This window comes from Siphateles boraxobius, unplaced genomic scaffold (genome assembly GCF_051911475.1).
Source record: "Siphateles boraxobius isolate OS27281-9 unplaced genomic scaffold, OSU_SipBor_1 23, whole genome shotgun sequence".
In the NCBI taxonomy this organism is placed as follows: Eukaryota; Metazoa; Chordata; class Actinopteri; order Cypriniformes; family Leuciscidae; genus Siphateles; species Siphateles boraxobius.
Window position 1 is genome coordinate 961,785 of NW_027508844.1, and position 27,856 is coordinate 989,640.

Sequence of the window (27,856 nt, forward strand, 5' to 3'; positions counted from 1 at the left end):
TCCAGTGTTTTTTTAAGACTAATGTTGAACAAATGCAGTAAAAGTATTACTCTCATATTCATGTCATATGTGTCAGTGTTGTTACAATGTTTTGTTAAGGCTTATATCATTCTTTCATTCTAATGGCATGTCTTGTTAATGCTAATGTAATGTTTTACATGACATTCCTTGAATCTTGTGTCATGACACTCCACCCCATGCCCCCAAACCCATGACATTTCATTCCAAGAAATTTCCAAGAATCCTTGCCATGAAATTCTACTGCATCTACTGCATTCCTTGAATCTTGTGTCATGACACTCCACCCCATGCCCCCAAACCCATGACATTTCATTCCAAGAAATTTCCAAGAATCCTTGCCATGAAATTCTACTGCATCTTCTTCCGGTAAACATCACAACATGTCATTTCGTGAAATTCAGTTGAATCCGATTCAATCAACATGTCAATTTTTTCTGAAATGTCATGACTTGAAATTCCAAGTGCCATAGAATCCCATACATTGCACTAAAGTGTTACTATAAAGGTCATGTACTGCAGGTCAGTGTTACTTTAATTTTTGGTTAATTCTAGCATGAACTGAATTGCAGTGCTTTGTCAACATTACTGCATTTCTGGATAAACTTGCCAGAGGGTTAAAGAACCTAGCTTGAGCCCGCAGCCAAAGGTTAGGTTTGTCAGAAGTGGGATTCAAACCCACGCCTCCAGGGGAGACTGCGACCTGAACGCAGCGCCTTAGACCGCTCGGCCATCCTGACATGACGGCCAGTGGTCAGCAGCATTTTTGCACCTACACGGAATGGCAGATGATCTAGAATCTAGCGCTTCACCGCTCACCCGAGTCAGAGCACATGCCTCGTTGGCGCAGTTAGGCAGCGCGTCAGTCTCATAATCTGAAGGGCGTGAGTTCGAGCCTCACACGGGGCAGAATGGTTCTTTTTGATACACGGGACCGTGTAAATAAAGGAGCTGCTTTCTGTATTCCCTTTTATGTCTTTGTCCATTTCTTCATATGCACTGTAATTGAAATCCAGTGTTTTTTTAAGACTAATGTTGAACAAATGCAGTAATAGTATTACTCTCATATTCATGTCATATGTGTCAATGTTGTTACAATGTTTTGTTAAGGCTTATATCATTCTTTCATTCTAATGGCATGTCTTGTTAATGCTAATGTAATGTTTTACATGACATTCCTTGAATCTTGTGTCATGACACTTCACCCCATGCCCCCAAACCCATGATATTTCATTCCAAGAAATTTCCAAGAATCCTTGCCATGAAATTCTACTGCATCTTCTTCCGGTAAACATCACAACATGTCATTTCGTGAAATTCAGTTGAATCCGATTCAATCAACATGTCAATTTTTTCTGAAATGTCATGACTTGAAATTCCAAGCGCCATAGAATCCCATACATTGCACTAAAGTGTTACTATAAAGGTCATGTACTGCAGGTCAGTGTTACTTTAATGTTTGGTTAATTCTAGCATGAACTGAATTGCAGTGTTTTGTCAACATTACTGCATTTCTGGATAAACTTGCCAGAGGGTTAAAGAACCTAGCTTGAGCCTGCAGCCAAAGGTTAGGTTTGTCAGAAGTGGGATTCGAACCCACGCCTACAGGGGAGACTGCGACCTGAACGCAGCGCCTTAGACCGCTCGGCCATCCTAACATGATGGCCAGTGGTGAGCAGCATTTTTCGACCTACACGGAATGGCAGGTGATTTAGAATCTAGGGGTCAACGCTCACCCGAGTCACAGCACATGCCACGTTGGCGCAGTTAGGCAGCGCGTCAGTCTCATAATCTGAAGGTCGTGAGTTCGAGCCTCACACGGGGCAGAATGGTGCTTTTTGATAAACGGGACCGTGTAAATAAAGGAGCTGCTTTCTGTATTCCCTTTTATGTCTTTGTCCATTTCTTCATATGCACTGTAATTGAAATCCAGTGTTTTTTTAAGACTAATGTTGAACAAATGCAGTAATAGTATTACTCTCATATTCATGTCATATGTGTCAATGTTGTTACAATGTTTTGTTAAGGCTTATATCATTCTTTCATTCTAATGGCATGTCTTGTTAATGCTAATGTAATGTTTTACATGACATTCCTTGAATCTTGTGTCATGACACTCCACCCCATGCCCCCAAACCCATGATATTTCATTCCAAGAAATTTCCAAGAATCCTTGCCATGAAATTCTACTGCATCTTCTTCCGGTAAACATCACAACATGTCATTTCGTGAAATTCAGTTGAATCCGATTCAATCAACATGTCCATTTTTTCTGAAATGTCATGACTTGAAATTCCAAGCGCCATAGAATCCCATACATTGCACTAAAGTGTTACTATAAAGGTCATGTACTGCAGGTCAGTGTTACTTTAATGTTTGGTTAATTCTAGCATGAAGTGAATTGCAGTGTTTTGTCAACATTACTGCATTTCTGGATAAACTTGCCAGAGGGTTAAAGAACCTAGCTTGAGCCTGCAGCCAAAGGTTAGGTTTGTCAGAAGTGGGATTCGAACCCACGCCTACAGGGGAGACTGCGACCTGAACGCAGCGCCTTAGACCGCTCGGCCATCCTAACATGATGGCCAGTGGTGAGCAGCATTTTTCCACCTACACGGAATGGCAGGTGATTTAGAATCTAGGGGTCAACGCTCACCCGAGTCACAGCACATGCCACGTTGGCGCAGTTAGGCAGCGCGTCAGTCTCATAATCTGAAGGTCGTGAGTTCGAGCCTCACACGGGGCAGAATGGTGCTTTTTGATAAACGGGACCGTGTAAATAAAGGAGCTGCTTTCTGTATTCCCTTTTATGCCTTTGTCCATTTCTTCATATGCACTATAATTGAAATCCAGTGTTTTTTTAAGACTAATGTTGAACAAATGCAGTAATAGTATTACTCTCATATTCATGTCATATGTGTCAGTGTTGTTACAATGTTTTGTTAAGGCTTATATCATTCTTTCATTCTAATGGCATGTCTTGTTAATGCTAATGTAATGTTTTACATGACATTCCTTGAATCTTGTGTCATGACACTCCACCCCATGCCCCCAAACCCATGACATTTCATTCCAAGAAATTTCCAAGAATCCTTGCCATGAAATTCTACTGCATCTTCTTCCGGTAAACATCACATGTTATTTCGTGTAATTCAGTTGAATCCGATTCAATCAAAATGTCAAATTTTTTCTGAAATGTCATGACTTGAAATTCCAAGTGCCATAGAATCCCATACATTGCATTAAAGTGTTACTATAAAGGTCATGTACTGCAGGTCAGTGTTACTTTAATGTTTGGTTAATTCTAGCATGAACTGAATTGCAGTGCTTTGTCAACATTACTGCATTTCTGGATAAACTTGCCAGAGGGTTAAAGACTCTAGCTTGAGCCTGCAGCCAAAGGTTAGATTTGTCAGAAGTGGGATTCGAACCCACGCCTCCAGGGGAGACTGCGACCTGAACGCAGCGCCTTCGACCGCTCGGCCATCCTGACATGAGGCCCAGTGGTCAGCTGGCCACTTACACCTACACGGAATGGCAGATGATCTAGAATCTAGGGCTTCACCGCTCACCCGAGTCAGAGCACATGCCTCGTTGGCACAGTTAGGCAGCGCGTCAGTCTCATAATCTGAAGGTCGTGAGTTCGAGCCTCACACGGGGCAGAATGGTGCTTTTTGATACACGGACCGTGTAAATAAAGGAGCTGCTTTCTGTATTCCCTTTTATGCCTTTGTCCATTTCTTCATATGCACTGTAATTGAAATCCAGTGTTTTTTTAAGACTAATGTTGAACAAATGCAGTAATAGTATTACTCTCATATTCATGTCATATGTGTCAATGTTGTTACAATGTTTTGTTAAGGCTTATATCATTCTTTCATTCTAATGGCATGTCTTGTTAATGCTAATGTAATGTTTTACATGACATTTCTTGAATCTTGTGTCATGATACTCCACCCCATGCCCCCAAACCCATGACATTTCATTCCAAGAAATTTCCAAGAATCCTTGCCATGAAATTCTACTGCATCTTCTTCCGGTAAACATCACAACATGTCATTTCGTGAAATTCAGTTGAATCCGATTCAATCAACATGTCAATTTTTTCTGAAACGTCATGACTTGAAATTCCAAGTGCCATAGAATCCCATACATTGCACTAAAGTGTTACTATAAAGGTCATGTACTGCAGGTCAGTGTTACTTTAATGTTTGGTTAATTCTAGCATGAACTGAATTGCAGTGCTTTGTCAACATTACTGCATTTCTGGATAAACTTGCCAGAGGGTTAAAGAACCTAGCTTGAGCCCGCAGCCAAAGGTTAGGTTTGTCAGAAGTGGGATTTGAACCCACGCCTCCAGGGGAGACTGCGACCTGAACGCAGCGCCTTAGACCGCTCGGCCATCCTGACATGATGGCCAGTGGTGAGCAGCATTTTTCCACCTACACGGAATGGCAGGTGATTTAGAATCTAGGGGTCAACGCTCACCCGAGTCACAGCACATGCCACGTTGGCGCAGTTAGGCAGCGCGTCAGTCTCATAATCTGAAGGTTGTGAGTTCGAGCCTCACACGGGGCAGAATGGTGCTTTTTGATACACGGAACCGTGTAAATAAAGGAGCCGCTTTCTGTATTCCCTTTTATGCCTTTGTCCATTTCTTCATATGCACTGTAATTGAAATCCAGTGTTTTTTTAAGACTAATGTTGAACAAACGCAGTAATAGTATTACTCTCATATTCATGTCATATGTGTCAGTGTTGTTACAATGTTTTGTTAAGGCTTATATCATTCTTTCATTCTAATGGCATGTCTTGTTAATGCTAATGTAATGTTTTACATGACATTCCTTGAATCTTGTGTCATGACACTCCACCCCATGCCCCCAAACCCATGACATTTCATTCCAAGAAATTTCCAAGAATCCTTGCCATGAAATTCTACTGCATCTTCTTCCGGTAAACATCACAACATGTCATTTCGTGAAATTCAGTTGAATCCGATTCAATCAACATGTCAATTTTTTCTGAAATGTCATGACTTGAAATTCCAAGTGCCATAGAATCCCATACATTGCACTAAAGTGTTACTATAAAGGTCATGTACTGCAGGTCAGTGTTACTTTAATGTTTGGTTAATTCTAGCATGAACTGAATTGCAGTGCTTTGTCAACATTACTGCATTTCTGGATAAACTTGCCAGAGGGTTAAAGAACCTAGCTTGAGCCGGCAGCCAAAGGTTAGGTTTGTCAGAAGTGGGATTCGAACCCACGCCTCCAGGGGAGACTGCGACCTGAACGCAGCGCCTTAGACCGCTCGGCCAGCCTGACATGACGCCCAGTGGTCAGCTGGCCACTTCCGCCTACACGGAATGGCAGATGATCTAGAATCTAGGGCTTCACCGCTCACCCGAGTCAGAGCACATGCCTCGTAGGCACAGTTAGGCAGCGCGTCAGTCTCATAATCTGAAGGTCGTGAGTTCGAGCCTCACACGGGGCAGAATGGTGCTTTTTGATACACAGAACCGTGTAAATAAAGGAGCTGCTTTCTGTATTCCCTTTTATGCCTTTGTCCATTTCTTCATATGCACTGTAATTGAAATCCAGTGTTTTTTCAAGACTACTCTTGAACAAATGCAGTAATAGTATTACTCTCATATTCATGTCATATGTGTCAGTGTTGTTACAATGTTTTGTTAAGGCTTATATCATTCTTTCATTCTAATGGCATGTCTTGTTAATGCTAATGTAATGTTTTACATGACATTCCTTGAATCTTGTGTCATGACACTCCACCCCATGCCCCCAAACCCATGACATTTCATTCCAAGAAATTTCCAAGAATCCTTGCCATGAAATTCTACTGCATCTTCTTCCGGTAAACATCACAACATGTCATTTCGTGAAATTCAGTTGAATCCGATTCAATCAACATGTCAATTTTTTCTGAAATGTCATGACTTGAAATTCCAAGTGCCATAGAATCCCATACATTGCACTAAAGTGTTACTATAAAGGTCATGTACTGCAGGTCAGTGTTACTTTAATGTTTGGTTAATTCTAGCATGAACTGAATTGCAGTGCTTTGTCAACATTACTGCATTTCTGAATAAACTTGCCAGAGGGTTAAAGAACCTAGCTTGAGCCCGCAGCCAAAGGATAGGTTTGTCAGAAGTGGGATTTGAACCCACGCCTCCAGGGGAGACTGCGACCTGAACGCAGCGCCTTAGACCGCTCGGCCATCCTGACATGATGGCCAGTGGTGAGCAGCATTTTTCCACCTACACGGAATGGCAGGTGATTTAGAATCTAGGGGTCAACGCTCACCCGAGTCACAGCACATGCCACGTTGGCACAGTTAGGCAGCGCGTCAGTCTCATAATCTGAAGGTCGTGAGTTCGAGCCTCACACGGGGCAGAATGGTGCTTTTTGATACACAGAACCGTGTAAATAAAGGAGCTGCTTTCTGTATTCCCTTTTATGCCTTTGTCCATTTCTTCATATGCACTGTAATTGAAATCCAGTGTTTTTTTAAGACCAATGTTGAACAAATGCAGTAATAGTATTACTCTCATATTCATGTCATATGTGTCAGTGTTGTTACAATGTTTTGTTAAGGCTTATATCATTCTTTCATTCTAATGGCATGTCTTGTTAATGCTAATGTAATGTTTTACATGACATTCCTTGAATCTTGTGTCATGACACTCCACCCCATGCCCCCAAACCCATGACATTTCATTCCAAGAAATTTCCAAGAATCCTTGCCATGAAATTCTACTGCATCTACTGCATTCCTTGAATCTTGTGTCATGACACTCCACCCCATGCCCCCAAACCCATGACATTTCATTCCAAGAAATTTCCAAGAATCCTTGCCATGAAATTCTACTGCATCTTCTTCCGGTAAACATCACAACATGTCATTTCGTGAAATTCAGTTGAATCCGATTCAATCAACATGTCCATTTTTTCTGAAATGTCATGACTTGAAATTCCAAGTGCCATAGAATCCCATACATTGTACTAAAGTGTTACTATAAAGGTCATGTACTGCAGGTCAGTGTTACTTTAATGTTTGGTTAATTCTAGCATGAACTGAATTGCAGTGCTTTGTCAACATTATTGCATTTCTGGAAAAACTTGCCAGAGGGTTAAAGACTCTAGCTTGAGCCCGCAGCCAAAGGTTAGGTTTGTCAGAAGTGGGATTCGAACCCACGCCTCCAGGGGAGACTGCGACCTGAACGCCAGCTGCCGAAGGATAGTCCGTCAAAATGGGGATAATGTTGAACAATGTTGAACGCCACAGCCAATCACGTCGACGCGCTATAACATTTGCAGCCAATTAGAGAGCGCCATTCTCGACATTATAACATTTGCAGCCATTCAGAGAGCGCCATTCTTGACCTTTTCCTTATCATTTTCGACATTTGACCTATCAGAGTACAAGGAAATGTCGATGGCACGTTTACGCTTAGCACCGCTAGGAGGAGGAGTCAGGAAGCTAGCCAAGTGTCAATCAAGTTGCCGAACTGAGCCGAAGGTGTACGAGGTAATGACATATCCTGAGGGGCGTGTCAGAGGTCAAAAAGTTCAGACGTCGAGCATCACTCTCACGGAGGTCAGGCAGCATCATTTTAACGGAGGACTGCGAAACTTATTTTTCGGTAACTTTAACTGTATTTTCGGACAATGTAATTTTATATTTGTATATAATTGTATATATTATAATTGTAAATATCGTGTGTGCTTTTTTTAAAGAAATAATTTGTATTATAGTAGTTTTGTTCAAAACGATATAACCTAACCGTTAGCCCCCCAACAAAAAAATGTCTGGCAAAAAATCCCATAAAGCCATGTCAGATACTGACTGGATTGCAAGGCTAAAAAAGTTTGCAAGCACAGGAGTTTGGCCATCAAATGAGGGTAACAGGCCAGCTCCTCGACAGAAAAAGTGGCATGACGTGTACCAAAGGGTGAGTGTGCTTTTGTCACCTTTGCATGATGTAATAATTGTAATCCTAATCATTTAATTCAATGTCATCATTATTTATAGATATGTATGTAGATAATGTTGCAGGTATTTGAGATTTATGTTTATTTATGTAAAAAAAAAAAATTTTTTTTTTGCACTGGAAGATTCAGAGATTTGAGGCAGTGGGGGTGGGGATGTTGAGTGAATGGATGTTTTTTTGAAGGTGTGGAATGTTCCTCTCTTGTTCTTTTAAAGAACATGAATAAAAATAAATGACAGACTACAATAAATTAATGTGGCATTCATACTGATAAGTTAGAAATGCATGTATTCTATATTATATGTGTGATAATGTTTACAGATTGAAAGATGTCCGATGCAGTCTCGCGGCCAGACAACCTTGCTCGGAGCGGTCCCAAAGTGCATATGTGGTTTTCACACTCAAAAGGTAACAATGTAAAGATGTAACTTGTATTTTTTTTATATATATATAATTTACTGAACAAATTCTTCTCGTTCAACAATTATTGTAGCCTATGTATTTTTGTGGTTGTCTTAAGCAGGCCACAGCCTCTATTGGACAAGCACCAAGGGTTGTTGAACAACAGTCTGCCGCTACTGGACCAGCACAGGAGGTCATGGTGCAGAGTCAGCGTCAGCTCCCACCCCAGCCTACTTCTAAAATTATACCAAGTTTGTCAAAGGTAATAACATTTTTTTTATATATAATTGCAGTTTTAATATGCGTTTAGTATAAAGGTTTAAGTTCAGTAGAAATGGCTGGTATGTTTTTACACCTACCTGCCAGCTGTGACACCTTGTACAGGGGCGGCTGTAGTCTGCTTATTGGTCAGTTTCACTGTCTCAGGTTGGTTTAGATCAAGTAAAATGGTGAAAGAACAATGTAACCTATGTGATCTCTCTTTCTTCTCTGGGCTCTGCTCTTGCATTCTCCTCTTCCTCTCTAATTGGGCTTTGCCATTATGGGTTAAAGGACACTCACGTACTTCATGGCATCTCTCTTGATTTTTCCAACTGGCTACTGAAGCTACGTCTTTCATTCTGTATTTCTCAGGTAACATTCCACTAATGCACAATTAATTATACACGTATTATTAATTAAGTCATCATGAATCTGCTTTGTTGCCATTTCAAGGAAGAGTAAGAGCAAGGGGCCCAGGGAGAAGAGCAGGCCCAGTGAGATGTGCAGTGACAGATGCAGTGAGAGATGCAGTGATATGTGCAGTGAGATGTGCAGTGAGATGTGCAGTGAGATGTCCAGTGAGAGGTGCAGTGAGATGTGCAGTGAGATGTGCAGTGACAGATGCAGTGAGAGATGCAGTGAGATGTGCAGTGAGAGGTGCAGTGAGAGGTGCAGTGAGATGTGCAGTGAGAGGTGCAGTGAGATGTGCAGTGAGTTGTGCAGTGAGAGGTGCAGTGAGATGTGCAGTGAGAGGTGCAGTGAGACGTGCAGTGAGAGATGAGAGGTGCAGTGAGATGTGCAGGGAGAGGTGCAGTGAGAGATGAGAGGTGCAGTGAGAGGTGCAGTGAGATGTGCAGTGAGAGGTGCAGTGAGAGATGAGATGTGCAGTGAGAGGTGCAGTGAGATGTGCAGTGAGATGTGCAGTGAGAGGTGCAGTGAGAGGTGCAGTGAGATGTGCAGTGAGAGGTGCAGTGAGAGATGAGATGTGCAGTGAGAGGTGCAGTGAGAGGTGCAGTGAGAGATGAGAGGTGCAGTGAGAGGTGCAGTGAGAGATGAGATGTGCAGTGAGAGGTGCAGTGAGAGATGAGAGGTGCAGTGAGAGGAGCAGGGCCAGGGAGAAGAGCAGGCCTAAGGACTTCCAAGGGCTGCAAGAACAGTAGTCAGTGATGAAATTCGTGCCACTATCATTGACCATGTAATCAACCACGGTCTTTCGCTAAGAGAGACTGGTACACAGTAAAGGGAAAAAAACTGATTTGCTTTTTACTGGAATACTGTACATGTGGACATACAGTTCCCAACCAATAAATTTAGTGTAAAAATGGTGGATTGCATGTTTTGTATGCAAATACCTGTAAAACTGAAACACAAAAGTCTATGAAGTTTTTGTAATACAATATCCAGTATTTTGAAACCTGGTGTACTTTGATTGACTGCATGTACCTTGTGAAGTGAAAACAAGTGTTATTCTTTGACAGAATAATTTCATTCTGAGTCAGATTTCCAGTGTTTTGGTAAAGTTAGTGTGTGCAGAGAAAGATGTGTTCTATTTTGAAATGAAGAGTTAGTATATATTTACAGTTTTTTTCAATTGTTTACACGCAATTTTGAAAACCTCTACCTCCTTCTCCTCTTCGTCTACCTCCTTCACCTCTTCCTCTACCTCCTTCTCCTCTTCATCTACCTCCTCCTCTTCCTCTACCTCCTTCACCTCTTCCTCTACCTCCTTCTCCTCTTCATCTACCTCCTTCACCTCTTCCTCTACCTCCTTCTCCTCTTCCTCTACCTCCTTCTCCTCTTCATCTACCTCCGTCAGTCTCATAATCTGAAGGGCGTGAGTTCGAGCCTCACACGGGGCAGAATGGTTCTTTTTGATACACGGGACCGTGTAAATAAAGGAGCTGCTTTCTGTATTCCCTTTTATGTCTTTGTCCATTTCTTCATATGCACTGTAATTGAAATCCAGTGTTTTTTTAAGACTAATGTTGAACAAATGCAGTAATAGTATTACTCTCATATTCATGTCATATGTGTCAGTGTTGTTACAATGTTTTGTTAAGGCTTATATCATTCTTTCATTCTAATGGCATGTCTTGTTAATGCTAATGTAATGTTTTACATGACATTCCTTGAATCTTGTGTCATGACACTCCACCCCATGCCCCCAAACCCATGACATTTCATTCCAAGAAATTTCCAAGAATCCTTGCCATGAAATTCTACTGCATCTACTGCATTCCTTGAATCTTGTGTCATGACACTCCACCCCATGCCCCCAAACCCATGACATTTCATTCCAAGAAATTTCCAAGAATCCTTGCCATGAAATTCTACTGCATCTTCTTCTGGTAAACATCACAACATGTCATTTCGTGAAATTCAGTTGAATCCGATTCAATCAACATGTCCATTTTTTCTGAAATGTCATGACTTGAAATTCCAAGTGCCATAGAATCCCATACATTGCACTAAAGTGTTACTATAAAGGTCATGTACTGCAGGTCAGTGTTACTTTAATGTTTGGTTAATTCTAGCATGAACTGAATTGCAGTGCTTTGTCAACATTACTGCATTTCTGGATAAACTTGCCAGAGGGTTAAAGACTCTAGCTTGAGCCGGCAGCCAAAGGTTAGGTTTTTCAGAAGTGGGATTCGAACCCACGCCTCCAGGGGAGACTGCGACCTGAACGCAGCGCCTTAGACCGCTCGGCCATCCTGACATGACGGCCAGTGGACAGCAGCATTTTTGCACCTACACGGAATGGCAGATGATCTAGAATCTAGGGCTTCACCGCTCACCTGAGTCAGAGCACATGCCTCGTTGGCACAGTTAGGCAGCGCGTCAGTCTCATAATCTGAAGGTCGTGAGTTCGAGCCTCACAAGGGGCAGAATGGTTCTTTTTGATACACAAGACCGTGTAAATAAAGGAGCTACTTTCTGTATTCCCTTTTATGTCTTTGTCCATTTCTTCATATGCACTGTAATTGAAATCCAGTGTTTTTTTAAGACTAATGTTGAACAAATGCAGTAATAGTATTACTCTCATATTCATGTCATATGTGTCAATGTTGTTACAATGTTTTGTTAAGGCTTATATCATTCTTTCATTCTAATGGCATGTCTTGTTAATGCTAATGTAATGTTTTACATGACATTCCTTGAATCTTGTGTCATGACACTCCACCCCATGCCCCCAAACCCATGACATTTCATTCCAAGAAATTTCCAAGAATCCTTGCCATGAAATTCTACTGCATCTTCTTCCGGTAAACATCACAACATGTCATTTCGTGAAATTCAGTTGAATCCGATTCAAACAACATGTCAATTTTTTCTGAAATGTCATGACTTGAAATTCCAAGTGCCATAGAATCCCATACATTGCACTAAAGTGTTACTATAAAGGTCATGTACTGCAGGTCAGTGTTACTTTAATTTTTGGTTAATTCTAGCATGAACTGAATTGCAGTGCTTTGTCAACATTACTGCATTTCTGGATAAACTTGCCAGAGGGTTAAAGAACCTAGCTTGAGCCCGCAGCCAAAGGTTAGGTTTGTCAGAAGTGGGATTCAAACCCACGCCTCCAGGGGAGACTGCGACCTGAACGCAGCGCCTTAGACCGCTCGGCCATCCTGACATGACGGCCAGTGGTCAGCAGCATTTTTGCACCTACACGGAATGGCAGATGATCTAGAATCTAGCGCTTCACCGCTCACCCGAGTCAGAGCACATGCCTCGTTGGCGCAGTTAGGCAGCGCGTCAGTCTCATAATCTGAAGGGCGTGAGTTCGAGCCTCACACGAGGCAGAATGGTTCTTTTTGATACACGGGACCGTGTAAATAAAGGAGCTGCTTTCTGTATTCCCTTTTATGTCTTTGTCCATTTCTTCATATGCACTGTAATTGAAATCCAGTGTTTTTTTAAGACTAATGTTGAACAAATGCAGTAATAGTATTACTCTCATATTCATGTCATATGTGTCAATGTTGTTACAATGTTTTGTTAAGGCTTATATCATTCTTTCATTCTAATGGCATGTCTTGTTAATGCTAATGTAATGTTTTACATGACATTCCTTGAATCTTGTGTCATGACACTTCACCCCATGCCCCCAAACCCATGATATTTCATTCCAAGAAATTTCCAAGAATCCTTGCCATGAAATTCTACTGCATCTTCTTCCGGTAAACATCACAACATGTCATTTCGTGAAATTCAGTTGAATCCGATTCAATCAACATGTCAATTTTTTCTGAAATGTCATGACTTGAAATTCCAAGCGCCATAGAATCCCATACATTGCACTAAAGTGTTACTATAAAGGTCATGTACTGCAGGTCAGTGTTACTTTAATGTTTGGTTAATTCTAGCATGAACTGAATTGCAGTGTTTTGTCAACATTACTGCATTTCTGGATAAACTTGCCAGAGGGTTAAAGAACCTAGCTTGAGCCTGCAGCCAAAGGTTAGGTTTGTCAGAAGTGGGATTCGAACCCACGCCTACAGGGGAGACTGCGACCTGAACGCAGCGCCTTAGACCGCTCGGCCATCCTAACATGATGGCCAGTGGTGAGCAGCATTTTTCGACCTACACGGAATGGCAGGTGATTTAGAATGTAGGGGTCAACGCTCACCCGAGTCACAGCACATGCCACGTTGGCGCAGTTAGGCAGCGCGTCAGTCTCATAATCTGAAGGTCGTGAGTTCGAGCCTCACACGGGGCAGAATGGTGCTTTTTGATAAACGGGACCGTGTAAATAAAGGAGCTGCTTTCTGTATTCCCTTTTATGTCTTTGTCCATTTCTTCATATGCACTGTAATTGAAATCCAGTGTTTTTTTAAGACTAATGTTGAACAAATGCAGTAATAGTATTACTCTCATATTCATGTCATATGTGTCAGTGTTGTTACAATGTTTTGTTAAGGCTTATATCATTCTTTCATTCTAATGGCATGTCTTGTTAATGCTAATGTAATGTTTTACATGACATTCCTTGAATCTTGTGTCATGACACTCCACCCCATGCCCCCAAACCCATGACATTTCATTCCAAGAAATTTCCAAGAATCCTTGCCATGAAATTCTACTGCATCTTCTTCCGGTAAACATCACAACATGTCATTTCGTGAAATTCAGTTGAATCCGATTCAATCAACATGTCAATTTTTTCTGAAATGTCATGACTTGAAATTCCAAGTGCCATAGAATCCCATACATTGCACTAAAGTGTTACTATAAAGGTCATGTACTGCAGGTCAGTGTTACTTTAATGTTTGGTTAATTCTAGCATGAACTGAATTGCAGTGCTTTGTCAACATTACTGCATTTCTGGATAAACTTGCCAGAGGGTTAAAGAACCTAGCTTGAGCCCGCAGCCAAAGGTTAGGTTTGTCAGAAGTGGGATTCGAACCCACGCCTCCAGGGGAGACTGTGACCTGAACGCAGCGCCTTAGACCGCTCGGCCATCCTGACATGACGGCCAGTGGTCAGCAGCATTTTTGCAACTACACGGAATGGCAGATGATCTAGAATCTAGCGCTTCACCGCTCACCCGAGTCAGAGCACATGCCTCGTTGGCGCAGTTAGGCAGCGCGTCAGTCTCATAATCTGAAGGGCGTGAGTTCGAGCCTCACACGGGGCAGAATGGTTCTTTTTGATACACGGGACCGTGTAAATAAAGGAGCTGCTTTCTGTATTCCCTTTTATGTCTTTGTCCATTTCTTCATATGCACTGTAATTGAAATCCAGTGTTTTCTTAAGACTAATGTTGAACAAATGCAGTAATAGTATTACTCTCATATTCATGTCATATGTGTCAATGTTGTTACAATGTTTTGTTAAGGCTTATATCATTCTTTCATTCTAATGGCATGTCTTGTTAATGCTAATGTAATGTTTTACATGACATTCCTTGAATCTTGTGTCATGACACTCCACCCCATGCCCCCAAACCCATGATATTTCATTCCAAGAAATTTCCAAGAATCCTTGCCATGAAATTCTACTGCATCTTCTTCCGGTAAACATCACAACATGTCATTTCGTGAAATTCAGTTGAATCCGATTCAATCAACATGTCAATTTTTTCTGAAATGTCATGACTTGAAATTCCAAGCGCCATAGAATCCCATACATTGCACTAAAGTGTTACTATAAAGGTCATGTACTGCAGGTCAGTGTTACTTTAATGTTTGGTTAATTCTAGCATGAACTGAATTGCAGTGTTTTGTCAACATTACTGCATTTCTGGATAAACTTGCCAGAGGGTTAAAGAACCTAGCTTGAGCCTGCAGCCAAAGGTTAGGTTTGTCAGAAGTGGGATTCAAACCCACGCCTACAGGGGAGACTGCGACCTGAACGCAGCGCCTTAGACCGCTCGGCCATCCTAACATGATGGCCAGTGGTGAGCAGCATTTTTCCACCTACACGGAATGGCAGATGATCTAGAATCTAGGGGTCAACGCTCACCCGAGTCACAGCACATGCCACGTTGGCGCAGTTAGGCAGCGCGTCAGTCTCATAATCTGAAGGTCGTGAGTTCGAGCCTCACACGGGGCAGAATGGTGCTTTTTGATAAACGGGACCGTGTAAATAAAGGAGCTGCTTTCTGTATTCCCTTTTATGCCTTTGTCCATTTCTTCATATGCACTATAATTGAAATCCAGTGTTTTTTTAAGACTAATGTTGAACAAATGCAGTAATAGTATTACTCTCATATTCATGTCATATGTGTCAGTGTTGTTACAATGTTTTGTTAAGGCTTATATCATTCTTTCATTCTAATGGCATGTCTTGTTAATGCTAATGTAATGTTTTACATGACATTCCTTGAATCTTGTGTCATGACACTCCACCCCATGCCCCCAAACCCATGACATTTCATTCCAAGAAATTTCCAAGAATCCTTGCCATGAAATTCTACTGCATCTTCTTCCGGTAAACATCACATGTATTCATGTCATATGTGTCAGTGTTGTTACAATGTTTTGTTAAGGCTTATATCATTCTTTCATTCTAATGGCATGTCTTGTTAATGCTAATGTAATGTTTTACATGACATTCCTTGAATCTTGTGTCATGACACTCCACCCCATGCCCCCAAACCCATGACATTTCATTCCAAGAAATTTCCAAGAATCCTTGCCATGAAATTCTACTGCATCTTCTTCCGGTAAACATCACAACATGTCATTTCGTGAAATTCAGTTGAATCCGATTCAATCAACATGTCAATTTTTTCTGAAATGTCATGACTTGAAATTCCAAGTGCCATAGAATCCCATACATTGCACTAAAGTGTTACTATAAAGGTCATGTACTGCAGGTCAGTGTTACTTTAATGTTTGGTTAATTCTAGCATGAACTGAATTGCAGTGCTTTGTCAACATTACTGCATTTCTGGATAAACTTGCCAGAGGGTTAAAGAACCTAGCTTGAGCCCGCAGCCAAAGGTTAGGTTTGTCAGAAGTGGGATTCGAACCCACGCCTCCAGGGGAGACTGCGACCTGAACGCAGCGCCTTAGACCGCTCGGCCATCCTGACATGACAGCCAGTGATGAGCAGCATTTTTCCAGCTACACGGAATGGCAGGTGATTTTGAATCTAGGGGTCAACGCTCACCCGAGTCAGAGCACATGCCACGTTGGCGCAGTTAGGCAGCGCGTCAGTCTCATAATCTGAAGGTCGTGAGTCATTTCTTCATATGCACTGTAATTGAAATCCAGTGTTTTTTAAGACTAATGTTGAACAAATGCAGTAATAGTATTACTCTCATATTCATGTCATATGCGTCAGTGTTGTTACAATGTTTTGTTAAGGCTTATATCATTCTTTCATTCTAATGGCATGTCTTGTTAATGCTAATGTAATGTTTTACATGACATTCCTTGAATCTTGTGTCATGACACTCCACCCCATGCCCCCAAACCCATGACATTCCATTCCAAGAAATTTCCAAGAATCCTTGCCATGAAATTCTACTACATCTTCTTCCGGTAAACATCACAACATGTCATTTCGTGAAATTCAGTTGAATCCGATTCAATCAACATGTCCATTTTTTCTGAAATGTCATGACTTGAAATTCCAAGTGCCATAGAATCCCATACATTGCATTAAAGTGTTACTATAAAGGTCATGTACTGCAGGTCAGTGTTACTTTAATGTTTGGTTAATTCTAGCATGAACTGAATTGCAGTGCTTTGTCAACATTACTGCATTTCTGGATAAACTTGCCAGAGGGTTAAAGACTCTAGCTTGAGCCGGCAGCCAAAGGTTAGGTTTGTCAGAAGTGGGATTCGAACCCACGCCTCCAGGGGAGACTGCGACCTGAACGCAGCGCCTTAGACCGCTCGGCCATCCTGACATGACGCCCAGTGGTCAGCTGGCCACTTCCGCCTACACGGAATGGCAGATGATCTAGAATCTAGGGCTTCACCGCTCACCCGAGTCAGAGCACATGCCTCGTAGGCACAGTTAGGCAGCGCGTCAGTCTCATAATCTGAAGGTCGTGAGTTCGAGCCTCACACGGGGCAGAATGGTGCTTTTTGATACACAGAACCGTGTAAATAAAGGAGCTGCTTTCTGTATTCCATTTTATGTCTTTGTCCATTTCTTCATATGCACTGTAATTGAAATCCAGTGTTTTTTTAAGACTAATCTTGAACAAATGCAGTAATAGTATTACTCTCATATTCATGTCATATGTGTCAGTGTTGTTACAATGTTTTGTTAAGGCTTATATCATTCTTTCATTCTAATGGCATGTCTTGTTAATGCTAATGTAATGTTTTACATGACATTCCTTGAATCTTGTGTCATGACACTCCACCCCATGCCCCCAAACCCATGACATTTCATTCCAAGAAATTTCCAAGAATCCTTGCCATGAAATTCTACTGCATCTTCTTCCGGTAAACATCACAACATGTCATTTCGTGAAATTCAGTTGAATCCGATTCAATCAACATGTCAATTTTTTCTGAAATGTCATGACTTGAAATTCCAAGTGCCATAGAATCCCATACATTGCACTAAAGTGTTACTATAAAGGTCATGTACTGCAGGTCAGTGTTACTTTAATGTTTGGTTAATTCTAGCATGAACTGAATTGCAGTGCTTTGTCAACATTACTGCATTTCTGGATAAACTTGCCAGAGGGTTAAAGAAACTAGCTTGAGCCCGCAGCCAAAGGATAGGTTTGTCAGAAGTGGGATTTGAACCCACGCCTCCAGGGGAGACTGCGACCTGAACGCAGCGCCTTAGACCGCTCGGCCATCCTGACATGATGGCCAGTGGTGAGCAGCATTTTTCAACCTACACGGAATGGCAGGTGATTTAGAATCTAGGGGTCAACGCTCACCCGAGTCACAGCACATGCCACGTTGGCGCAGTTAGGCAGCGCGTCAGTCTCATAATCTGAAGGTCGTGAGTTCGAGCCTCACACGGGGCAGAATGGTGCTTTTTGATACACAGAACCGTGTAAATAAAGGAGCTGCTTTCTGTATTCCCTTTTATGCCTTTGTCCATTTCTTCATATGCACTGTAATTGAAATCCAGTGTTTTTTTAAGACCAATGTTGAACAAATGCAGTAATAGTATTACTCTCATATTCATGTCATATGTGTCAGTGTTGTTACAATGTTTTGTTAAGGCTTATATCATTCTTTCATTCTAATGGCATGTCTTGTTAATGCTAATGTAATGTTTTACATGACATTCCTTGAATCTTGTGTCATGACACTCCACCCCATGCCCCCAAACCCATGACATTTCATTCCAAGAAATTTCCAAGAATCCTTGCCATGAAATTCTACTGCATCTACTGCATTCCTTGAATCTTGTGTCATGACACTCCACCCCATGCCCCCAAACCCATGACATTTCATTCCAAGAAATTTCCAAGAATCCTTGCCATGAAATTCTACTGCATCTTCTTCCGGTAAACATCACAACATGTCATTTCGTGAAATTCAGTTGAATCCGATTCAATCAACATGTCCATTTTTTCTGAAATGTCATGACTTGAAATTCCAAGTGCCATAGAATCCCATGCATTGTACTAAAGTGTTACTATAAAGGTCATGTACTGCAGGTCAGTGTTACTTTAATGTTTGGTTAATTCTAGCATGAACTGAATTGCAGTGCTTTGTCAACATTATTGCATTTCTGGAAAAACTTGCCAGAGGGTTAAAGACTCTAGCTTGAGCCCGCAGCCAAAGGTTAGGTTTGTCAGAAGTGGGATTCGAACCCACGCCTCCAGGGGAGACTGCGACCTGAACGCCAGCTGCCGAAGGATAGTCCGTCAAAATGGGGATAATGTTGAACAATGTTGAACGCCACAGCCAATCACGTCGACGCGCTATAACATTTGCAGCCAATTAGAGAGCGCCATTCTCGACATTATAACATTTGCAGCCATTCAGAGAGCGCCATTCTTGACCTTTTCCTTATCATTTTCGACATTTGACCTATCAGAGTACAAGGAAATGTCGATGGCACGTTTACGCTTAGCACCGCTAGGAGGAGGAGTCAGGAAGCTAGCCAAGTGTCAATCAAGTTGCCGAACTGAGCCGAAGGTGTACGAGGTAATGACATATCCTGAGGGGCGTGTCAGAGGTCAAAAAGTTCAGACGTCGAGCATCACTCTCACGGAGGTCAGGCAGCATCATTTTAACGGAGGACTGCGAAACTTATTTTTCGGTAACTTTAACTGTATTTTCGGACAATGTAATTTTATATTTGTATATAATTGTATATATTATAATTGTAAATATCGTGTGTGCTTTTTTTAAAGAAATAATTTGTATTATAGTAGTTTTGTTCAAAACGATATAACCTAACCGTTAGCCCCCCAACAAAAAAATGTCTGGCAAAAAATCCCATAAAGCCATGTCAGATACTGACTGGATTGCAAGGCTAAAAAAGTTTGCCAGCACAGGAGTTTGGCCATCAAATGAGGGTAACAGGCCAGCTCCTCGACAGAAAAAGTGGCATGACGTGTACCAAAGGGTGAGTGTGCTTTTGTCACCTTTGCATGATGTAATAATTGTAATCCTAATCATTTAATTCAATGTCATCATTATTTATAGATATGTATGTAGATAATGTTGCAGGTATTTGAGATTTATGTTTATTTATGTAAAAAAAAAAAATTTTTTTTTTGCACTGGAAGATTCAGAGATTTGAGGCAGTGGGGGTGGGGATGTTGAGTGAATGGATGTTTTTTTGAAGGTGTGGAATGTTCCTCTCTTGTTCTTTTAAAGAACATGAATAAAAATAAATGACAGACTACAATAAATTAATGTGGCATTCATACTGATAAGTTAGAAATGCATGTATTCTATATTATATGTGTGATAATGTTTACAGATTGAAAGATGTCCGATGCAGTCTCGCGGCCAGACAACCTTGCTCGGAGCGGTCCCAAAGTGCATATGTGGTTTTCACACTCAAAAGGTAACAATGTAAAGATGTAACTTGTATTTTTTTTATATATATATAATTTACTGAACAAATTCTTCTCGTTCAACAATTATTGTAGCCTATGTATTTTTGTGGTTGTCTTAAGCAGGCCACAGCCTCTATTGGACAAGCACCAAGGGTTGTTGAACAACAGTCTGCCGCTACTGGACCAGCACAGGAGGTCATGGTGCAGAGTCAGCGTCAGCTCCCACCCCAGCCTACTTCTAAAATTATACCAAGTTTGTCAAAGGTAATAACATTTTTTTTATATATAATTGCAGTTTTAATATGCGTTTAGTATAAAGGTTTAAGTTCAGTAGAAATGGCTGGTATGTTTTTACACCTACCTGCCAGCTGTGACACCTTGTACAGGGGCGGCTGTAGTCTGCTTATTGGTCAGTTTCACTGTCTCAGGTTGGTTTAGATCAAGTAAAATGGTGAAAGAACAATGTAACCTATGTGATCTCTCTTTCTTCTCTGGGCTCTGCTCTTGCATTCTCCTCTTCCTCTCTAATTGGGCTTTGCCATTATGGGTTAAAGGACACTCACGTACTTCATGGCATCTCTCTTGATTTTTCCAACTGGCTACTGAAGCTACGTCTTTCATTCTGTATTTCTCAGGTAACATTCCACTAATGCACAATTAATTATACACGTATTATTAATTAAGTCATCATGAATCTGCTTTGTTGCCATTTCAAGGGTAACCTTCTTTCTCTCAAGGATAGCTAAACTTTAGTCTAACTGGAAAGAAAGGCTTTAACAAAGAAATGGCCCCTTAAACGATTGGCTTCAATGACCCCTATATGTTTAAACACATTGAAGACCTTTCTCAAACACAAAACAAGTCCCTATTTCATTTCTGGAAGCTGTGTTCAATAAGCAAGCACTGCATTCAGATATCAAATACAGACATTAAAGAATACATGAAAAGAACATTTCAGTAATCACACTGGTAACTTATATAAATAAAGTAAAATCTCCAGAGAAGTCATTCAATTCATTTGATATTTAGAAGGAAAAATATTGATTAATACCTTAATTATAATCAATCATTACATATACATTGAAGCAGCAGTGGATTCCAATCCACCCCCTTCACTGTTAATAAACGCTTTCTCTTACAAACTATGTGCAAACTATTTTTGATTTTAAGTCATTTTTAAAAGGTACTTGTTAAATTACTATATACTCACATTCTAGCAATACCTTCCCACACATTTTTCTATTCTAACTGTGCTTATTTCAATCTGTATAAGTAGTAGAGTGTGGTAATACACAGACAAAAAAATAAGTTAAAGAAAGAAAGCAGGTCCTTTAGTTATATAATGAATGATAGGATCAATAGATATTTTCTCATTTTACATTTTATTATATTTTTGGCCAATGTGCTGTTACAATTCAATTTGTCTTTTCATTGACATTGTTTTGCCCTTTTTTAGTTTACCAAGCCAAGATTTGGTGGGTCCCACATTGCTGCTGCAAAGCCAAATCTGAGTGTGGCTAGGAGACCATCTCAGGCTGTTGACCAACCCAGCGCAGCAGTGTCCAGTGCCCCTACACCAAGCACCACTGTCTCTGTAAGTACTGGCATAATCCACATTGCATTCTAAGACACATTCCACATCTGTGCATATTAGAAATATATTTTGTATGCAGGAAATCTTATCATAATGAATTAAGAGCAATACTATACAGTTTTCACACAATATGCAGTCAGTGAACACATTTCCACAATGCTTACATTTTCTTAACAGAAAAGCTATACCTCCCAACAAAATTATGGATTGTTTTTGTAGTATTTACAAATGTTAACACACACCACCCCACAATAGCAAAAACAATATTCCAAACCTTAGATACAGTATAAAAGCCTCGGCTTCTTCAATGATATCAGTTCAAAAACAATATATCTCAGCTGATAATAAACAAACAATTGAATAATTGACACACACCTGATTTATGTTGGGTAAATTGGGCCAACCATAGCTGATTCCAGTCTGGCTTAGACTCAGTGGCAGGGATTATTTTTTTCTGTTACATTGACACTTATACATTAAAAGGAGGACTTTGAGGAGTGATGTTTTTGGAAACAGAAAAAGACAAACACTGTAATGTCTGGACGAGGAAGAGTAAGAGCAAGGGGCCCAGGGAGAAGAGCAGGCCCAGTGAGATGTGCAATGACAGATGCAGTGAGAGATGCAGTGATATGTGCAGTGAGATGTGCAGTGAGATGTGCAGTGAGATGTCCAGTGAGAGGTGCAGTGAGATGTGCAGTGAGATGTGCAGTGACAGATGCAGTGAGAGATGCAGTGAGATGTGCAGTGAGAGGTGCAGTGAGAGGTGCAGTGAGATGTGCAGTGAGAGGTGCAGTGAGATGTGCAGTGAGTTGTGCAGTGAGAGGTGCATTGAGATGTGCAGTGAGAGGTGCAGTGAGACGTGCAGTGAGAGATGAGAGGTGCAGTGAGATGTGCAGGGAGAGGTGCAGTGAGAGATGAGAGGTGCAGTGAGAGGTGCAGTGAGATGTGCAGTGAGAGGTGCAGTGAGAGATGAGATGTGCAGTGAGAGGTGCAGTGAGATGTGCAGTGAGATGTGCAGTGAGAGGTGCAGTGAGAGGTGCAGTGAGATGTGCAGTGAGAGGTGCAGTGAGAGATGAGATGTGCAGTGAGAGGTGCAGTGAGAGGTGCAGTGAGAGATGAGAGGTGCAGTGAGAGGTGCAGTGAGAGATGAGATGTGCAGTGAGAGGTGCAGTGAGAGATGAGAGGTGCAGTGAGAGGAGCAGGGCCAGGGAGAAGAGCAGGCCTAAGGACTTCCAAGGGCTGCAAGAACAGTAGTCAGTGATGAAATTCGTGCCACTATCATTGACCATGTAATCAACCACGGTCTTTCGCTAAGAGAGACTGGTACACAGTAAAGGGAAAAAAACTGATTTGCTTTTTACTGGAATACTGTACATGTGGACATACAGTTCCCAACCAATAAATTTAGTGTAAAAATGGTGGATTGCATGTTTTGTATGCAAATACCTGTAAAACTGAAACACAAAAGTCTATGAAGTTTTTGTAATACAATATCCAGTATTTTGAAACCTGGTGTACTTTGATTGACTGCATGTACCTTGTGAAGTGAAAACAAGTGTTATTCTTTGACAGAATAATTTCATTCTGAGTCAGATTTCCAGTGTTTTGGTAAAGTTAGTGTGTGCAGAGAAAGATGTGTTCTATTTTGAAATGAAGAGTTAGTATATATTTACAGTTTTTTTCAATTGTTTACACGCAATTTTGAAAACCTCTACCTCCTTCTCCTCTTCGTCTACCTCCTTCACCTCTTCCTCTACCTCCTTCTCCTCTTCATCTACCTCCTCCTCTTCCTCTACCTCCTTCACCTCTTCCTCTACCTCCTTCTCCTCTTCATCTACCTCCTTCACCTCTTCCTCTACCTCCTTCTCCTCTTCCTCTACCTCCTTCTCCTCTTCATCTACCTCCGTCAGTCTCATAATCTGAAGGGCGTGAGTTCGAGCCTCACACGGGGCAGAATGGTTCTTTTTGATACACGGGACCGTGTAAATAAAGGAGCTGCTTTCTGTATTCCCTTTTATGTCTTTGTCCATTTCTTCATATGCACTGTAATTGAAATCCAGTGTTTTTTTAAGACTAATGTTGAACAAATGCAGTAATAGTATTACTCTCATATTCATGTCATATGTGTCAGTGTTGTTACAATGTTTTGTTAAGGCTTATATCATTCTTTCATTCTAATGGCATGTCTTGTTAATGCTAATGTAATGTTTTACATGACATTCCTTGAATCTTGTGTCATGACACTCCACCCCATGCCCCCAAACCCATGACATTTCATTCCAAGAAATTTCCAAGAATCCTTGCCATGAAATTCTACTGCATCTACTGCATTCCTTGAATCTTGTGTCATGACACTCCACCCCATGCCCCCAAACCCATGACATTTCATTCCAAGAAATTTCCAAGAATCCTTGCCATGAAATTCTACTGCATCTTCTTCTGGTAAACATCACAACATGTCATTTCGTGAAATTCAGTTGAATCCGATTCAATCAACATGTCCATTTTTTCTGAAATGTCATGACTTGAAATTCCAAGTGCCATAGAATCCCATACATTGCACTAAAGTGTTACTATAAAGGTCATGTACTGCAGGTCAGTGTTACTTTAATGTTTGGTTAATTCTAGCATGAACTGAATTGCAGTGCTTTGTCAACATTACTGCATTTCTGGATAAACTTGCCAGAGGGTTAAAGACTCTAGCTTGAGCCGGCAGCCAAAGGTTAGGTTTTTCAGAAGTGGGATTCGAACCCACGCCTCCAGGGGAGACTGCGACCTGAACGCAGCGCCTTAGACCGCTCGGCCATCCTGACATGACGGCCAGTGGACAGCAGCATTTTTGCACCTACACGGAATGGCAGATGATCTAGAATCTAGGGCTTCACCGCTCACCTGAGTCAGAGCACATGCCTCGTTGGCACAGTTAGGCAGCGCGTCAGTCTCATAATCTGAAGGTCGTGAGTTCGAGCCTCACAAGGGGCAGAATGGTTCTTTTTGATACACAAGACCGTGTAAATAAAGGAGCTACTTTCTGTATTCCCTTTTATGTCTTTGTCCATTTCTTCATATGCACTGTAATTGAAATCCAGTGTTTTTTTAAGACTAATGTTGAACAAATGCAGTAATAGTATTACTCTCATATTCATGTCATATGTGTCAATGTTGTTACAATGTTTTGTTAAGGCTTATATCATTCTTTCATTCTAATGGCATGTCTTGTTAATGCTAATGTAATGTTTTACATGACATTCCTTGAATCTTGTGTCATGACACTCCACCCCATGCCCCCAAACCCATGACATTCCATTCCAAGAAATTTCCAAGAATCCTTGCCATGAAATTCTACTACATCTTCTTCCGGTAAACATCACAACATGTCATTTCGTGAAATTCAGTTGAATCCGATTCAATCAACATGTCCATTTTTTCTGAAATGTCATGACTTGAAATTCCAAGTGCCATAGAATCCCATACATTGCATTAAAGTGTTACTATAAAGGTCATGTACTGCAGGTCAGTGTTACTTTAATGTTTGGTTAATTCTAGCATGAACTGAATTGCAGTGCTTTGTCAACATTATTGCATTTCTGGAAAAACTTGCCAGAGGGTTAAAGACTCTAGCTTGAGCCCGCAGCCAAAGGTTAGGTTTGTCAGAAGTGGGATTCGAACCCACGCCTCCAGGGGAGACTGCGACCTGAACGCCAGCTGCCGAAGGATAGTCCGTCAAAATGGGGATAATGTTGAACAATGTTGAACGCCACAGCCAATCACGTCGACGCGCTATAACATTTGCAGCCAATTAGAGAGCGCCATTCTCGACATTATAACATTTGCAGCCATTCAGAGAGCGCCATTCTTGACCTTTTCCTTATCATTTTCGACATTTGACCTATCAGAGTACAAGGAAATGTCGATGGCACGTTTACGCTTAGCACCGCTAGGAGGAGGAGTCAGGAAGCTAGCCAAGTGTCAATCAAGTTGCCGAACTGAGCCGAAGGTGTACGAGGTAATGACATATCCTGAGGGGCGTGTCAGAGGTCAAAAAGTTCAGACGTCGAGCATCACTCTCACGGAGGTCAGGCAGCATCATTTTAACGGAGGACTGCGAAACTTATTTTTCGGTAACTTTAACTGTATTTTCGGACAATGTAATTTTATATTTGTATATAATTGTATATATTATAATTGTAAATATCGTGTGTGCTTTTTTTAAAGAAATAATTTGTATTATAGTAGTTTTGTTCAAAACGATATAACCTAACCGTTAGCCCCCCAACAAAAAAATGTCTGGCAAAAAATCCCATAAAGCCATGTCAGATACTGACTGGATTGCAAGGCTAAAAAAGTTTGCCAGCACAGGAGTTTGGCCATCAAATGAGGGTAACAGGCCAGCTCCTCGACAGAAAAAGTGGCATGACGTGTACCAAAGGGTGAGTGTGCTTTTGTCACCTTTGCATGATGTAATAATTGTAATCCTAATCATTTAATTCAATGTCATCATTATTTATAGATATGTATGTAGATAATGTTGCAGGTATTTGAGATTTATGTTTATTTATGTAAAAAAAAAAAATTTTTTTTTTGCACTGGAAGATTCAGAGATTTGAGGCAGTGGGGGTGGGGATGTTGAGTGAATGGATGTTTTTTTGAAGGTGTGGAATGTTCCTCTCTTGTTCTTTTAAAGAACATGAATAAAAATAAATGACAGACTACAATAAATTAATGTGGCATTCATACTGATAAGTTAGAAATGCATGTATTCTATATTATATGTGTGATAATGTTTACAGATTGAAAGATGTCCGATGCAGTCTCGCGGCCAGACAACCTTGCTCGGAGCGGTCCCAAAGTGCATATGTGGTTTTCACACTCAAAAGGTAACAATGTAAAGATGTAACTTGTATTTTTTTTATATATATATAATTTACTGAACAAATTCTTCTCGTTCAACAATTATTGTAGCCTATGTATTTTTGTGGTTGTCTTAAGCAGGCCACAGCCTCTATTGGACAAGCACCAAGGGTTGTTGAACAACAGTCTGCCGCTACTGGACCAGCACAGGAGGTCATGGTGCAGAGTCAGCGTCAGCTCCCACCCCAGCCTACTTCTAAAATTATACCAAGTTTGTCAAAGGTAATAACATTTTTTTTATATATAATTGCAGTTTTAATATGCGTTTAGTATAAAGGTTTAAGTTCAGTAGAAATGGCTGGTATGTTTTTACACCTACCTGCCAGCTGTGACACCTTGTACAGGGGCGGCTGTAGTCTGCTTATTGGTCAGTTTCACTGTCTCAGGTTGGTTTAGATCAAGTAAAATGGTGAAAGAACAATGTAACCTATGTGATCTCTCTTTCTTCTCTGGGCTCTGCTCTTGCATTCTCCTCTTCCTCTCTAATTGGGCTTTGCCATTATGGGTTAAAGGACACTCACGTACTTCATGGCATCTCTCTTGATTTTTCCAACTGGCTACTGAAGCTACGTCTTTCATTCTGTATTTCTCAGGTAACATTCCACTAATGCACAATTAATTATACACGTATTATTAATTAAGTCATCATGAATCTGCTTTGTTGCCATTTCAAGGGTAACCTTCTTTCTCTCAAGGATAGCTAAACTTTAGTCTAACTGGAAAGAAAGGCTTTAACAAAGAAATGGCCCCTTAAACGATTGGCTTCAATGACCCCTATATGTTTAAACACATTGAAGACCTTTCTCAAACACAAAACAAGTCCCTATTTCATTTCTGGAAGCTGTGTTCAATAAGCAAGCACTGCATTCAGATATCAAATACAGACATTAAAGAATACATGAAAAGAACATTTCAGTAATCACACTGGTAACTTATATAAATAAAGTAAAATCTCCAGAGAAGTCATTCAATTCATTTGATATTTAGAAGGAAAAATATTGATTAATACCTTAATTATAATCAATCATTACATATACATTGAAGCAGCAGTGGATTCCAATCCACCCCCTTCACTGTTAATAAACGCTTTCTCTTACAAACTATGTGCAAACTATTTTTGATTTTAAGTCATTTTTAAAAGGTACTTGTTAAATTACTATATACTCACATTCTAGCAATACCTTCCCACACATTTTTCTATTCTAACTGTGCT

General features: G+C 40.8%; 25 non-coding genes across 25 annotated transcripts; 10 read left to right on the plus strand and 15 right to left on the minus strand.

Moving 5' to 3' along the window:
• Positions 1 to 675: 675 nt before the first annotated feature.
• On the minus strand, positions 676 to 758 carry trnal-cag (transfer RNA leucine (anticodon CAG)). Its single transcript has one exon. It is a non-coding gene; the product is annotated as a tRNA-Leu (tRNA).
• Positions 759 to 853: 95 nt separating this feature from the next.
• trnam-cau (transfer RNA methionine (anticodon CAU)) lies at positions 854 to 927 on the plus strand. The gene has a single exon. It is a non-coding gene; the product is annotated as a tRNA-Met (tRNA).
• A 666-nt stretch (positions 928 to 1,593) lies between these two features.
• trnal-cag (transfer RNA leucine (anticodon CAG)) lies at positions 1,594 to 1,676 on the minus strand. Its single transcript has one exon. It is a non-coding gene; the product is annotated as a tRNA-Leu (tRNA).
• A 94-nt stretch (positions 1,677 to 1,770) lies between these two features.
• On the plus strand, positions 1,771 to 1,844 carry trnam-cau (transfer RNA methionine (anticodon CAU)). Its single transcript has one exon. It is a non-coding gene; the product is annotated as a tRNA-Met (tRNA).
• Positions 1,845 to 2,510: 666 nt separating this feature from the next.
• trnal-cag (transfer RNA leucine (anticodon CAG)) lies at positions 2,511 to 2,593 on the minus strand. The gene has a single exon. It is a non-coding gene; the product is annotated as a tRNA-Leu (tRNA).
• Positions 2,594 to 2,687: 94 nt separating this feature from the next.
• On the plus strand, positions 2,688 to 2,761 carry trnam-cau (transfer RNA methionine (anticodon CAU)). Its single transcript has one exon. It is a non-coding gene; the product is annotated as a tRNA-Met (tRNA).
• A 664-nt stretch (positions 2,762 to 3,425) lies between these two features.
• trnal-cag (transfer RNA leucine (anticodon CAG)) lies at positions 3,426 to 3,508 on the minus strand. Its single transcript has one exon. It is a non-coding gene; the product is annotated as a tRNA-Leu (tRNA).
• A 95-nt stretch (positions 3,509 to 3,603) lies between these two features.
• Positions 3,604 to 3,677, plus strand: trnam-cau (transfer RNA methionine (anticodon CAU)). Its single transcript has one exon. It is a non-coding gene; the product is annotated as a tRNA-Met (tRNA).
• A 665-nt stretch (positions 3,678 to 4,342) lies between these two features.
• On the minus strand, positions 4,343 to 4,425 carry trnal-cag (transfer RNA leucine (anticodon CAG)). The gene has a single exon. It is a non-coding gene; the product is annotated as a tRNA-Leu (tRNA).
• Positions 4,426 to 4,519: 94 nt separating this feature from the next.
• Positions 4,520 to 4,593, plus strand: trnam-cau (transfer RNA methionine (anticodon CAU)). The gene has a single exon. It is a non-coding gene; the product is annotated as a tRNA-Met (tRNA).
• A 666-nt stretch (positions 4,594 to 5,259) lies between these two features.
• trnal-cag (transfer RNA leucine (anticodon CAG)) lies at positions 5,260 to 5,342 on the minus strand. The gene has a single exon. It is a non-coding gene; the product is annotated as a tRNA-Leu (tRNA).
• An 835-nt stretch (positions 5,343 to 6,177) lies between these two features.
• On the minus strand, positions 6,178 to 6,260 carry trnal-cag (transfer RNA leucine (anticodon CAG)). The gene has a single exon. It is a non-coding gene; the product is annotated as a tRNA-Leu (tRNA).
• A 5,065-nt stretch (positions 6,261 to 11,325) lies between these two features.
• trnal-cag (transfer RNA leucine (anticodon CAG)) lies at positions 11,326 to 11,408 on the minus strand. Its single transcript has one exon. It is a non-coding gene; the product is annotated as a tRNA-Leu (tRNA).
• An 835-nt stretch (positions 11,409 to 12,243) lies between these two features.
• On the minus strand, positions 12,244 to 12,326 carry trnal-cag (transfer RNA leucine (anticodon CAG)). Its single transcript has one exon. It is a non-coding gene; the product is annotated as a tRNA-Leu (tRNA).
• Positions 12,327 to 12,421: 95 nt separating this feature from the next.
• On the plus strand, positions 12,422 to 12,495 carry trnam-cau (transfer RNA methionine (anticodon CAU)). Its single transcript has one exon. It is a non-coding gene; the product is annotated as a tRNA-Met (tRNA).
• Positions 12,496 to 13,161: 666 nt separating this feature from the next.
• Positions 13,162 to 13,244, minus strand: trnal-cag (transfer RNA leucine (anticodon CAG)). The gene has a single exon. It is a non-coding gene; the product is annotated as a tRNA-Leu (tRNA).
• A 94-nt stretch (positions 13,245 to 13,338) lies between these two features.
• trnam-cau (transfer RNA methionine (anticodon CAU)) lies at positions 13,339 to 13,412 on the plus strand. Its single transcript has one exon. It is a non-coding gene; the product is annotated as a tRNA-Met (tRNA).
• Positions 13,413 to 14,078: 666 nt separating this feature from the next.
• trnal-cag (transfer RNA leucine (anticodon CAG)) lies at positions 14,079 to 14,161 on the minus strand. The gene has a single exon. It is a non-coding gene; the product is annotated as a tRNA-Leu (tRNA).
• A 95-nt stretch (positions 14,162 to 14,256) lies between these two features.
• On the plus strand, positions 14,257 to 14,330 carry trnam-cau (transfer RNA methionine (anticodon CAU)). The gene has a single exon. It is a non-coding gene; the product is annotated as a tRNA-Met (tRNA).
• Positions 14,331 to 15,173: 843 nt separating this feature from the next.
• On the plus strand, positions 15,174 to 15,247 carry trnam-cau (transfer RNA methionine (anticodon CAU)). The gene has a single exon. It is a non-coding gene; the product is annotated as a tRNA-Met (tRNA).
• A 901-nt stretch (positions 15,248 to 16,148) lies between these two features.
• On the minus strand, positions 16,149 to 16,231 carry trnal-cag (transfer RNA leucine (anticodon CAG)). Its single transcript has one exon. It is a non-coding gene; the product is annotated as a tRNA-Leu (tRNA).
• A 740-nt stretch (positions 16,232 to 16,971) lies between these two features.
• trnal-cag (transfer RNA leucine (anticodon CAG)) lies at positions 16,972 to 17,054 on the minus strand. The gene has a single exon. It is a non-coding gene; the product is annotated as a tRNA-Leu (tRNA).
• An 835-nt stretch (positions 17,055 to 17,889) lies between these two features.
• trnal-cag (transfer RNA leucine (anticodon CAG)) lies at positions 17,890 to 17,972 on the minus strand. Its single transcript has one exon. It is a non-coding gene; the product is annotated as a tRNA-Leu (tRNA).
• Positions 17,973 to 18,066: 94 nt separating this feature from the next.
• Positions 18,067 to 18,140, plus strand: trnam-cau (transfer RNA methionine (anticodon CAU)). Its single transcript has one exon. It is a non-coding gene; the product is annotated as a tRNA-Met (tRNA).
• Positions 18,141 to 24,462: 6,322 nt separating this feature from the next.
• trnal-cag (transfer RNA leucine (anticodon CAG)) lies at positions 24,463 to 24,545 on the minus strand. Its single transcript has one exon. It is a non-coding gene; the product is annotated as a tRNA-Leu (tRNA).
• Positions 24,546 to 27,856: the final 3,311 nt, after the last annotated feature.